We start from the raw sequence: 12,192 nt of genomic DNA on the forward strand, positions 1-12,192 counted from the left end.
ACATTAGACAGGGTGGTTGTGCCCACGGACTATTCCCCTCTGCCCCCAACCCCTCCGACAGCAGGTACCACGAGGCATCTGCTTGGTGGGCTCGGTGGCCAGGTGCAGAGGGGTGTCCCCCGTGGACCCCTTCTCTGGCCGAATTCCCATTTCCCACATTTCCCAGTCAGACTGGCGCTCAGGCAGGGAGCAGAGCAGAGCGGGTAGGAAGAGAAACACATTCCCTCTGGGGCGGGGGGGAAGTGGCTTTCACAGAATCCCAGAACCATTCAGGCTGGAAAAGCCCCTCGGGTTCACTGAGTCCAACCCTCAGCCCGACTCTACACAGTTTTCCCCTACCCCACATCCCCCCCAGCTCATCCCAACGGCCCTGAAACCCCCCCCAGGGATGGGGACTCCCCCCTCCCCGGGCAGCCTGTTCCACTCTCGGACCTCTCTTGCTGGGAAACATTTTCTCCTCCTGCCCAGCCTGACCCTCCCCTGGGGCAGTTTCCATCCATCCCCTCTTGTCCTGTCCCTGATCCCCTGGGAGCAGAGCCCAGCCCCGGCCTCTCTGCAATGTCCTGTCAGGAGCTGCAGAGAGGGATGAGGGCTCCCCTCAGCCTCCTCCTCCTCACACTGAAGAGTTTCCTGGGGCAACTCCTTTTTAGTCTTCCATGAGACTTCCCTTGGAAGTCCCCGCTCAACCCTTAACTTCAGAATCTTCTACAGAAAGAGGAAAATGGCCCATCACCTTCCCAATGAAGTGCAGCAGGTGGCACACACGGGGGACATTGCGGGCTAAAGGTGTTTGTCGTCTGCACTAAAGACAACGTCCGACCTTCTGCTGGCCGCGGCAGGTTTTGCGTGAGAGCCTCAGACCCACGAGCCAGGGCTGCTGTGCTGACCCCGAGGCAGCCGCTGCACACCCTGTCATCTGCCGTTTGGTTGGAAAGGTGGGGATTTAAGAGCACAGTAAATGTCTACTGCATAAAGCAGTCCCAAAAAGTCTTCCAGCATTGCTGTGGCTTGAATTGCTCTTCCCAAATTTGCTCCTGAAGTGTGTCCAGGAGTAAGCTCTGTGCTGACAACCAAGCCCACGTGCCACCATATTTATGCATTCTGGTGAATTTTTAGTAAGAATGTCATCAAGTAGCAGTTTCTCTGATAAGTAATAGGACTAACACAGTCTAAAACTTTCTTCCTTGTATCCCTACGTGCCTCATTCACCCCAGTAAACACAGTTTCCTTCACCACATCTCCTCTGGCTTTCTGCACAACCTCCTCTTCCTCTCCACTCCTGTGTCCCCAGCATTTACCATTTCACATCTCCTATTTCCCCAGTGTCCCTCTCAACCCATCCTCACACCCTCTAATCAGCACTGAGCAAGAGGCAGCCTGTGCTCTGGCTGGTCCTGGACCATGGCCAGGCCAGGAGACCACACAGAGCCTTGCTGAGCCCATTCTGGAGCCCTGTGACCAGTGAGGACACCAGTCTCTTCTCCCTTCTCCACATAGATGTTGTTTTTCAAGACCAGCCTGTGAGGTCAACTCCTTTCGAGTTCCTCGCTGCTCTGGTGTGTCTGACCAGAGCTGGTGGCCTGTACAAGCGCAAGGTTCTGGGAGGGTGGAGAGCAGGACAGAGAGGAGGAGTGAATAATGACTGATGATACAGTTGCCTAACTCATTTTTTACGGAAATCCAGCTACAAAATAGTCCACAGGCTGTTTACTGATGTACATGGAAGGAACTCGGGCCTTTGGCCCCTCTCCTGATTTCCCCGTAAAGTGGAATCCTGGCTGAGCATCTGTGGATGCTCATGACTCCCGACATATGCCGAGGCAGCTCCAGGGCACAGCTCCACACAACCATAAGAGCTCTTTGGACAAAGGCTCAGAGGGACTCCAGCAGGGAGACTTGCCACGCAAGAGCTGAACATTCTCTTGCTCTCACCTTCTGCCTACTAGAGAGGAGGGTCCCTCGAGCAGACCAACACTCCCACCCAGCTGGGTGTCATCTGCAAACTGACCGAGGGTGCCCTCGATCCCCTCGTCCAGATCATCAATAAAGATGTTAACCAGGAGCGGCCCCAGCACCCAGCCCTGGGGGACACCACTCCTGACCAGCCACCGACTGGACTTAACTGCCCGTGCTGGTCTCGGAAGCCCCAGCGACGGGACTGCGCAGCCTCTCTCATCACGGCGCACCGCTGTGGGCTTCTGTTCCAGCACAGGTCCTTGGGGCCAGGGCTGGAGCACCTGATCTGCCCCCCAGCAAGTGAGTTCCAAGAGCTCCTCTTCTTTAACTATTTGGGGTCAAACAAACCAAATCAAGCAATCTGGAGTCCTAGGTGGATCCTGAGTCATGCCCTCCCTCCTCTTTCTGCATGTACATTTTGTTGAAGCGTATTAATGCTCCCACAAGGGTCTGCCATTCTTACATGGTAATTAACGTAGAATAACAAACTTGTAAACTCTGAGCAGATTTGATTTGGAACATGTTGATATATTTGGCACCAGAAACTGGGTCACTGATTATATTCCTGCTATGCATCTGGTACTTGTTGTTCACTTTCTGCTACCATGCCAGGAGCACAGGTGCTAAAAATTGAACACTATTGAGCTGGATTTATGAGTCTACATTGCATTCAGTGCACAATGTCTTAAACTTAGCTTTTGCCTTTTGATAGTGCTATTAAGGAGAATTATTACTTTCTAAGGTTGTGTGTTTTCCCTGTAACCCCCCAAAAGGGAAAGGAATCTTCCAAACAGATCCATGCAGAGGCCAAGAATAAAACAGAATTTAATCATAATGCTCATGCGTGGCTTTCAGACTGACATCTGTACATTAAGAATATGTAAAAATACCAATTTCATGCTCTGACAACTTATTCTGCATTGATGGGGGATAATGGGGATAATGCCATGGGAATGCCAAATGTCAAAGCATTACATAATGCAAAGCATTCACACGCTGTCTCCCGGGCCATCACCAGTGGTTCCTTAAGGGAAATTTTCTAGAAAAAGGAGGGGAACAGGGACTGAGAGCTGCCAAAAGAAAATGGAAATCATGAAGTCGGAGTTAAAAACTATTGGCAGTGCAGCATCAAGTCTTTGAGCGCAGAGTCTTTTCTGGCTCTGAATTGTCCTTTCACTTCTGTCAAAAGAGGAAATCTGCGTGTGTTCATTTCAGAAGCTGTAGATAAGCCCAAAATGATTTTCTACAGAGGACCTGCACATCCTTCTCTCCACCACACTCTTAAATAGCCGATTTTTGAAAACAGTGGATGTCCAGAAGGGCAACCTCTTCCCTCAAGCCCTGGGCACTCAGAGCACAGGGGCAGCAGCAGCATCGCTGCTCTCCGGCAGCGCTGCCCCAGGGGCGAGGGGAGCACACGGGCAGCTTTGTCCCCGCTTCTCCGTCCGTGTGCCCGGGGTCCCTGGCCAGGCGCTGGTGTTGGGCCGCTCCACTCTTGAGCAGGCTGGGGCCCTGCATGCATCCCTCAGAGAGCTTCAGCTCTTCATCAGAGGAGGGATGTTGGGGGTTTTGCCCTGAAAATGCTGAGGATTCATGCTTGCTGGAGTTGGGAGAGATGCAGAACACTGCTGCAATTATTTTGCTCATTGAGTGAGAAAATTAGGATGATTGAGGAAAGGAAATACTTTCTCTGACAAGGGTCAAAACGTTGTGAAAGCCAGCCTGTCCTCCACAAACCGATCCTGCCGCAGCTGCACCGCAGGACAGTCCCTGGCAGCGTTTGGACTGGAGCCCGGGCGGTGACCTGCTCTGCCGGAGGAGGCAGGCAGGACACAGCGCGCAGCCTCCCTCCGTGCCTCACCTGCCTTCCCGTCTCTCTCACAGACAAACCACGCTGCTGCCCCCAGCAGCTCTGTCTTTTCCCGCCTCTTCCCTCTCCCTGATGCTCTTACCCAGCTGCCAGCACCCCTGTCCCTCCACCCCATTTCACTCTGGCTTGTGGCTTCCTCCCACTTCACCACGTCCCTCGCCTCCCTCGACCCATGCCCCCCACTCCCCACATGCTCTCCTGGCCCTCCACTGACAAGCACAGCTGAAACTGTAATTAACAAGCTATGAAGCACTGTAGATCTAGCTCTAAGGAGCTGAATAATTACACTCCCTCCCCTCTCCCGCTGCTCGGTTTGAAGCAGCAAAGTGGAGCACTGGGGAGAGGAGGAGTGGATCAGGTGGGGGGGAGTGGGAATTTAATTAACTTCTGAAGTGCTCCTGTCCCTGCTGCACTCAGCTGAGGATGATGATGGGCTGCAGCTCCACAGGTCAGACACAACGTGGTGGTAAGCGTCCCTGTGCTCTGCGCCCAGGTCCCTGGCACTGGAGTTGTGTGTAGCTTCTGCACTTAGGAAGGGCTCCAAGGAGAGACCCACCGGGGCAGGTCACCGAGTCACCTGAGCTCTGCCAGAGTTCCTCACCTGAAATTGTCATGCTGTTTCCATGCAAAGTCTTCTGAAAATGCCATTCCTGTGGCCTGGGCAAGGCAGCTTTCTGACACTGGAATGGGAGGCAAGATGGGAAAATGGCAACTGCAGTTGCAGTCTGCCACCTCTTCCTTGTGCTGGCTCAGCTGTTCTTCTTCAACCTCTCATTTCAAAAAAAAAAGGAGCTCTGGGGACACAAATGACCACCTACCAAATGGATTTAACTCCGCTCACCACAACTCTTTGGGTCTGGCTATCCAAGCTGGCTAAAAACATGGTACTCAGTACTGATGAGGTCGCCCCTTGGTTCCTGGGTTCAGTTTTGGGCCCCTCACCCCAAAAAGGCCATTGAATGACTCGAGCGTGGCCAGAGAAGGGCAACGGAGCTGGGGCAGGGTCTGGAGCACAGGTCTGCTGGGGAGCGGCTGGGGGAACTGGGGGGGTTCAGTCTGGAGCAGAGGAGGCTGAGGGGAGACCTCCTGGCCCTCGGCAACTCCCTGCCAGGAGGGGGCAGAGAGGGGGGATGAGTCTCTGGAGCCAAGGCCCCAGCGCCAGGCCCCGAGGGAATGGCCTCAAGCTGCCCAGGGCAGGGTCAGGCTGGCTCTGAGGAAGGATTTCTGTGCAGAAGGGGCTGTTGGGCAATGGAATGGGCTGCCCAGGGCAGGGGGGAGTCCCCGGGATCCCTGGAGGGGTTGAAGAGTCGGGCTGAGCCAGCGCTGAGGGGTCTGGGGGAGCTGGGAAGGGTCAGGGGGAGGGTCATGGTGGGGCTGGAGGAGCTGCAGGGGCTTTTCCAACCTGCGTGATTCTGTGATTCCATGATTCCTTCCTCTCCCTCTGCCTCCTTGCATTTCCTTAACCATCTCGGCCCTCCTGCAGCTGCAGCCCACAGCACGGTTGCAGGCAGCGCTGCCTGCTCCTGCCTGGCACAGTGGGGCAGGTCGACCTTTGATCTTCAAGGAGGAGGAGTGGTTCATCACCTCCAGGTTTATGTTTTTTGCTGCATCAGAACAACTGAAACCGGTGTTCGCAGGCCCAGACACCCAACACAAAAAATACCACCGGTTGCAGCTGCTGGACGAAGAGTGTGATTATCAGGAAACAGCCTGCGGTGGGTCAGAGATCACTTCACTGAGCGCTGGTAACCAGGGACGCGTACAACCCATCTCACTCAATGAGTCCGGGGGAAAACAGCATTCGACAAGATTGCAATATTAAGCTCTTAAAAACAAGATGATTGCCTGTGTGCTTTTAATCAACTTGCATTCTTCAGTCACCTTCTCACCTTGTTCCAGACTGGAAGGAACATCACACAAAGTTCTCAGCATGGCCAAGACTCCTGTGACTTTCTTTAGCGACACTCTTGGACCATGCAGCTCCTTCCAGCTGCAAATTCTCAGAGGAACACCGGGGGAAGCCGTTTCACCTCTCAGGACTGACATCTTGGAAAGTAACAAGCAACAGAAACCAGCTCCCTGTCGTGGACACCTTATTAACGAGTAACACTGCTGAGACGAATTCTCGATTCCTTCGTGATGTTTCCTACAACGCTCAGAAACACACTTTGAAAAGAAGCAAAGGGAAATCGGCATCTCTCTTGCCCAGGGCCCTCCCGAGCAGCAGAGCCCTCCAGGCTTCCCCGGTGCTCCGGGGAGAGCAGAGGCAGAAGACATCTCTGGTGAGCCAGTGGCCAGGCTTGCACAAAGGCTGGGAACAATGCTGCACATTCTTGGGTGCCACCTACTGGCATTTGCACCATACATTGCCAGTTTACACATATGAAAAAAACTCCCTCTTTCTTCCTTGTTCTTTTTTAAGCACACCAAGGTTGTGGTGGAGGAATGATGGCCTCCACCTGCGATCTGAAAGACTCAGGGGGACCCAGACTCTCTCCGTGCGGCAAATCTCCCTCTCTGCAGCCCGCACGGATTTCCCCGCAGACTCTGTCGTGCCTCTTTCTCCTTGCAGGGTTTGTGCAGCCATTTGCCCGCTCACCAGCGGGCAGCCAAGTGGGGAGGGGAAGGGCACTGCAGGGGTGCGGACAGCACCTCAGTGTGGGAGAAAGGACACTCGGACAGTGACCTCTGGGGGGTTTGGGCAAATCACAGTGGGAAGGTGGTGTCTGCGGCACAGGCAGTGTCAGGCAGGAAGGAGACAGGGTTGGTCCCAATCCTGCAGCTCCCTGTGGCTGTGGAGCCCAGTTCTGGGCTGCAGAAAGATCCCTCCTTGATCCCTGAGCACCTCGGAAAGCTGTGGAAGAAGAGGGGACTTTCCCCAGGCAGGGAGTGCAGCCCTCCAAGCCAAGTGAATGGCAGCTTGGAGCTCACAGACCAGCAACAGGGTGGACGAGGGGAGCCAGGCCCTCGTCCCCGGGCCACATCTGAGCGTCAGGACTCTGCTGAGGCCCTCTCCTCTCGTGAGTCCCTGGCACACCGACGGTGGGCTGTTCAGGGAGGAGTGAGCAGTCGGGGCCAGGTTCAGGTGTGCGGCAGGTGCAGTTTGTCACTCCACAAAGCAGGCAGCAGCAGAGGCAGCAGCAGGGCTCGGTTTGCCTGGGAGAGGAAGGGTGCGAGGGTGAGAACGGCGGTTCACGCGTAAGTGCCGCTGCAGGGAATGCTGTCGGCCTCTCTGGAGCAGCAAACCACCCCGCGGCACGTCCGAAACGGAGCCGAGCCAATTCCCCACCTGGACAAGATGAAGTAAAAGTTCTGACAAGGGCTGTGTCTTCCGGGAGAGACAAACCAGATGAAGGCAGACGTGGCCTTGCTCCTCCTGTGCCGCGCGGCGTTCAGAAATCCTTTGCCGCGCCTGAACCCCTGTGCTGCAGCGCTGTCCCGAAGCGGTGGCAGCTGCCAGGCCGAGCTCGGCAGAAGCCTCTCTGGGTCCTGACGACCTCCCCTGCGCGCAGAACTCCTGGGCTAGAGAGGCGGCACGGGGAGCCCTGGAGGAGACACCAGCCCGCTGGGTGAGGCTCGCGGTGAGCGCTGCTGTCGTGAGTTGGGTGGGAGGGTTTGTGCTGGTTTGTGTTCCCGTCCATGCTGATGCCAACCGGAGCAGCACAAACCACACCAAGACCCACCGTCAGGCCTCCGTCACGAGGCAGCCCCACAGATAGACCAATGGCCCAGACTGGGCTCGAGGACTGGCGGCACGGGGGGAACTGGTCAGGGGGGCTGCAGGGGCTGCTGCCCGCTCCTGCTGCGTCCCCAGAGCAGCGGTGGCCCCGGGGGCACGAGTCTGCGGGGACAGGCCATTGGCCCACGGCACCACACATGAAACTTCCTCTCAAGGTCAAATTTGGCAAGAATGGGTTTGTGTGAGCATAAAATGCCACTGTAGTCAGCACCAAACCCAAATCCTCTCATCTTTCTGATGCTTATTCTAGAAATACAGAATTTTGTTTCCTGGAAGCACTCTGAGGAAAGGCACCGGACCTGAGGTCTTTCTCCAAACATGTGTTTTACACTGTTCCAGTAGCTGCCCCGGTGCCCAGTGCCCACCTCCCCACCCAGCCAGGAGTGGGATAGCTGGGGGGCACTGGGACAGCCCCAGCCCGGGGCACTGGACACCTCCACGGGGACAGGGACAGGCCAAGGCCCAGCCGGGACATCGGCCTGCAGGTAACAGTCAGGATCAGGCCCGGTGAGAGGCGATGGGGTCAGACACAGCCGGGGTTAGTGGAGTCCATTGGTGTCCTCGGGGAAAAAAATGAAATAGTTTTCAATTCAAGCTCATCCCTTAATCATATTAACAGCACGTTCTGCAACAGTTACTTATCTGATGCTTTTGTGAAGGTATTGTAGAATCCAGCAGCAGCAAACACATTTTTGTTTTGAAAGCTGTTTACGGTGAGGTCAGAGAAAAGTACCAGTTACCAGTACTGTGTGCCAGGGCTGAGTTTCTGACTCTTGCCAGGGCCTGCTTGCCCTCTGCTAGAAGATAAAACTTTCATACACACTGGTCGGTTTTTGTTCACTTCTGTCTCGACTCAAAGCCTTGAAGACCAGAGAATCAGATCATTTTGCCCTTCAAGGGGCACTTTTGCAGCCACCACGTACGTGCCTGCACTGACGTTCCCAGAGGCAAAACGCAGGTTGTAATTACACACCGGGAATGTTGAAAACAGAGTCCTAGCAAGTGCATTAAGGAAGCCCCCGAATTCAGAAGGACCTGAAAAAAAATGAAATAAAAAGGGAAAGCTGTGGGCTCAGCGGACGCCACGTGTCTCTGCGCCGGCGAGCCCGTCCCGGGGCAGGACGGTGGAGGAGCTGCTCCGCCAGCTCTCCCACAGCCGGATGAAATTTCCCCGGCCCCCTGCAGCCGCCCGCTCCTGCTCCCCTCTCCCACCACTCGGGTGCCCGCTGTGACTCCCGGTGCTGCCCGCCGCGGGCCCATGACACTTGTGAGAGCGGAGTCACACTCTGCAGGCTCTGACATGAGCTCGTGATGTCAAACGGCAATGTGAAACGCAGTGCCCAATGGTTTTCCTGGGTCAGGGGCTCTGTCCGCCTGTGTGGGGGTCGGGGGGGCTGCATGCCGGGGGGCAGCGCCCGGAGAGATGCAGTGCCTGGGCACATGCCAGCGAGGGCCGTCGCCACCCGACCAACGTAAAGCTGTGCTGGCCAGCAAGGAGGACAGGGTGGCTTGTGAGCCCAGCCTCAGAGAGGAGGGTACCGGGGAGACTGGAGGGTCCGAGCGCTCGCTAGTGAGAGGCGCCGAGGCCGGACTTGCTCGGTGCACGTGTCTGCGTGCGGCAGCTGCAGGCACCACGCTCGGCCCCACTCCAGCTGGCCCTGGGGACACCACGCGTTCAGAAAAACGATAAACTGCGCCCATCTGAACCTCAGACCAAGGCTGATGTTTGTCAGCAGCCCGCGCTCATTAACACCAGCCCTGACACCTGCAGCTGGCATTGGAGGGAGGCAGAGCCCCACAGCCCGGTCCCCTCTCTGCCGCGAGCACAGGAGGCAGCGGGGATGGTTCTGGTGCTCGGCGCTGCTGCCACGGTGCTCACTGGGCCTGGTCACAGAGGCAGAGGGAGCAGGGTCTACCCAGAGCCCTGCCTGGGGCCAAGCTGGGTGTCTTCCCCCTCCCAGCAGCGTGGGACCATGTCACAGAATCCCAGAATCATCTCGGCTGGCAAAGCCCTTGCAGCTCCTCCAGCCCGACCATGACCCTCCCTCTGACCCTTCCCAACTCCCCCAGACCCCTCAGCACTGGCTCAGCCCGACTCTTCAACCCCTCCAGGGATCCCGGGGACTCCCCCCTGCCCTGGGCAGCCCATTCCAACGCCCAACAGCCCCTTCTGCACTTCTGCCAACAGCCCCTTCTGCAGAAATCCTTCCTCAGAGCCAGCCTGACCCTGCCCTGGGCAGCTTGAGGCCATTCCCTCGGGGCCTGGCGCTGGGGCCTTGGCTCCAGAGACTCATCCCCCCTCTCTGCGCCCTCCTGGCAGGGAGTTGCCGAGGGCCAGGAGGTCTCCCCTCAGCCTCCTCTTCTCCAGACTGAACCCCCCCAGTTCCCCCAGCCGCTCCCCAGCAGACCTGTGCTCCAGACCCTGCCCCAGCTCCGTTGCCCTTCTCTGGCCACACTCGAGTCATTCAATGGCCTTTTTGGGGTGAGGGGCCCAAAACTGAACCCAGGAATCAAGGGGCGGCCTCCCCAGTGCCGAGCCCAGGGCTCAGATCCCTTCCCTGTCCCTGCTGGGCCCTGGCCACCGCCAGCAATGGGCGATGCTGCTGCTGCTGGGCCGCTGAGCAAAACCGAACCCCCTCCAGCACCGCAGCGAGTGAGGAGGAGCCGTTCTTGCTAAACCTGCTGAGAATTCCATGGAAGTAATTCAACCAAAAGCTGTAAGCAGTGAATTGCTCATCATCGTGACAGAATATGTGAAAACTAAATTTGCGCTTTTCTACAGAGGTTTGCTTTCAAGAGAACAAAGGGGACAGATAGTTAGTTGAAAGTCTGTGGTGCGTTGAAGAATTAGCTGTTAAGAGGAAACTGCTTGTTCTTCCTATCCATTATATCTGAACAAGAAATCAAAACACAATAAAAAGAAATCATGTTAAACTTTCCAGCACGTTCCAGGTGAATGCCAGGGCGACACTGAGAATTTCTACCAATCATGTCGATTATGTTTCTGAAACATGCTTTTACATGGAGAGAACTTTTACCTCGGATGTTGACTTTAGCTCCCTTAAAAGCTTTTATTTACATTCATTTTTATTCCTCTTTAGTAAGCTGCATAGGAAAATATTTCAGTTGCCATCAGCAGAGCAGCAGGTAAAGCAGCCCGGTGCAGAAATTCAGCTGGCAGAATGTTTATTTTTATGGAGCTCTGATATCCAAAACCATTTATAGATGGAAAACATGAAGTGGCGCCCAACGGGGCATTCCAGTTTCCGGCAAATTCTCATACAATTCTGTATTCTTGGAGATCCGCAGTGCTTGTGCCCCTCCAGGGTGGAAGAAGTCTGTCCTGAAATGAAAAGTCAGCAAAGTAAAGACACGTGAGCACTGATTCGCCTTCCCAGAGCAGAGTAACGAGGAAAACTCCTGTAGCAGCACGTCAGGGAGGGGGCAGCTGCTTTGCACCGGGAGGTGCTGGTTCACAATGATCCCAGTGAGAAGGGCACTGAGTCCCTAAAGCATCACTGAAAATGCTGATACTCGGAGCTAACACCATAAGGAGAGGGTGGCACAGACAGTCTTGGGTCCCTTTAGACGCCGGGACCCGCAGGCCGTGCACCCTGACCAGGCTTCCAGCCGTGCCCCGCCAGCCCCGTGGCAGACAGGGTACCCCGCTTCGGCCATTGGCACTCTCACAGGATTTTCCTAGAGAAAAACCAACCCTATTCATCATCTATACTGTCAGGAAGGGGCTTTGCATGCAGGCTCCTTGCTGCTTGTGGGTAAAGGCCAGCCCAGGCAGGGGGTGCAGCTGCCGGGGCCCAACGCCGCGGGGATTCGACAGCTCTGACCCAGCACGTCCCTTCTCCTCCCAACCACCCCAAGACCCTCTGCCTCCTCCAAAACATCCGCTTGGGATGGACAGAACAGGTTAAACTATTTAAACCTGGCAGGCAGTCCAGGCAGGAGGCCCAGATTTTCCATGGCACCCACCAGACCCCGCAGCCGGGCTGTTCCCGGCCTCAGCCCCGTCCCCAGCGACCCTCAGCGCATTCCGCTGGGTCATGGCTGCCTCCAGGTCCTGCCCCGTGCACAGTCAGCCCGGAGCTGGCGGCAAAGGCTCTGCGCACCCACACGACCACGTCCCTGCCAGCTGCCCCGGCACCCTGCGGGGCACAGCCCCCTCCCTCCTGGTGTGCGGACACCCTGCACGATCCGCATCTGCTCTGCCGGGAGTGTCTGCCATGGCACCGGCACACGATGGCACCAAGGGCTTTGCTCTTGCTCGTTGTTGGAGAACGGCTTGCAGAGAGCAAGGCCATAGCTCCCTGCAGGAGCTGGTCGGCCATAGCTCCCTGCAGAAGTCGGTCACAGCCACCTGAGGTAAACAGAGGAAAAAACCCAGGGTACAGTTATACTAATAAGGAAGGAGATTCAGGGCTCAGCAGTGCTAGCAGAGACTGTTGTGAGAACAAGGAGATAAGTTGGGGCGCATTATGACCTTGGGGGTGAGAGTAAAACAGTCCTGAGAGGGAAACAGGTTCACATCAAGAAAGATGTTTATGCGTACCAGAAATGCCACAAGGGGCTGGGGTATTGTGTGACCTTTTAGATGTACCCAGTGGCTGAGATA

Source organism: Athene cunicularia (genome assembly GCF_003259725.1).
Source record: "Athene cunicularia isolate RWA chromosome Z unlocalized genomic scaffold, athCun1 chrZ_part5, whole genome shotgun sequence".
Taxonomy (NCBI): Eukaryota; Metazoa; Chordata; class Aves; order Strigiformes; family Strigidae; genus Athene; species Athene cunicularia.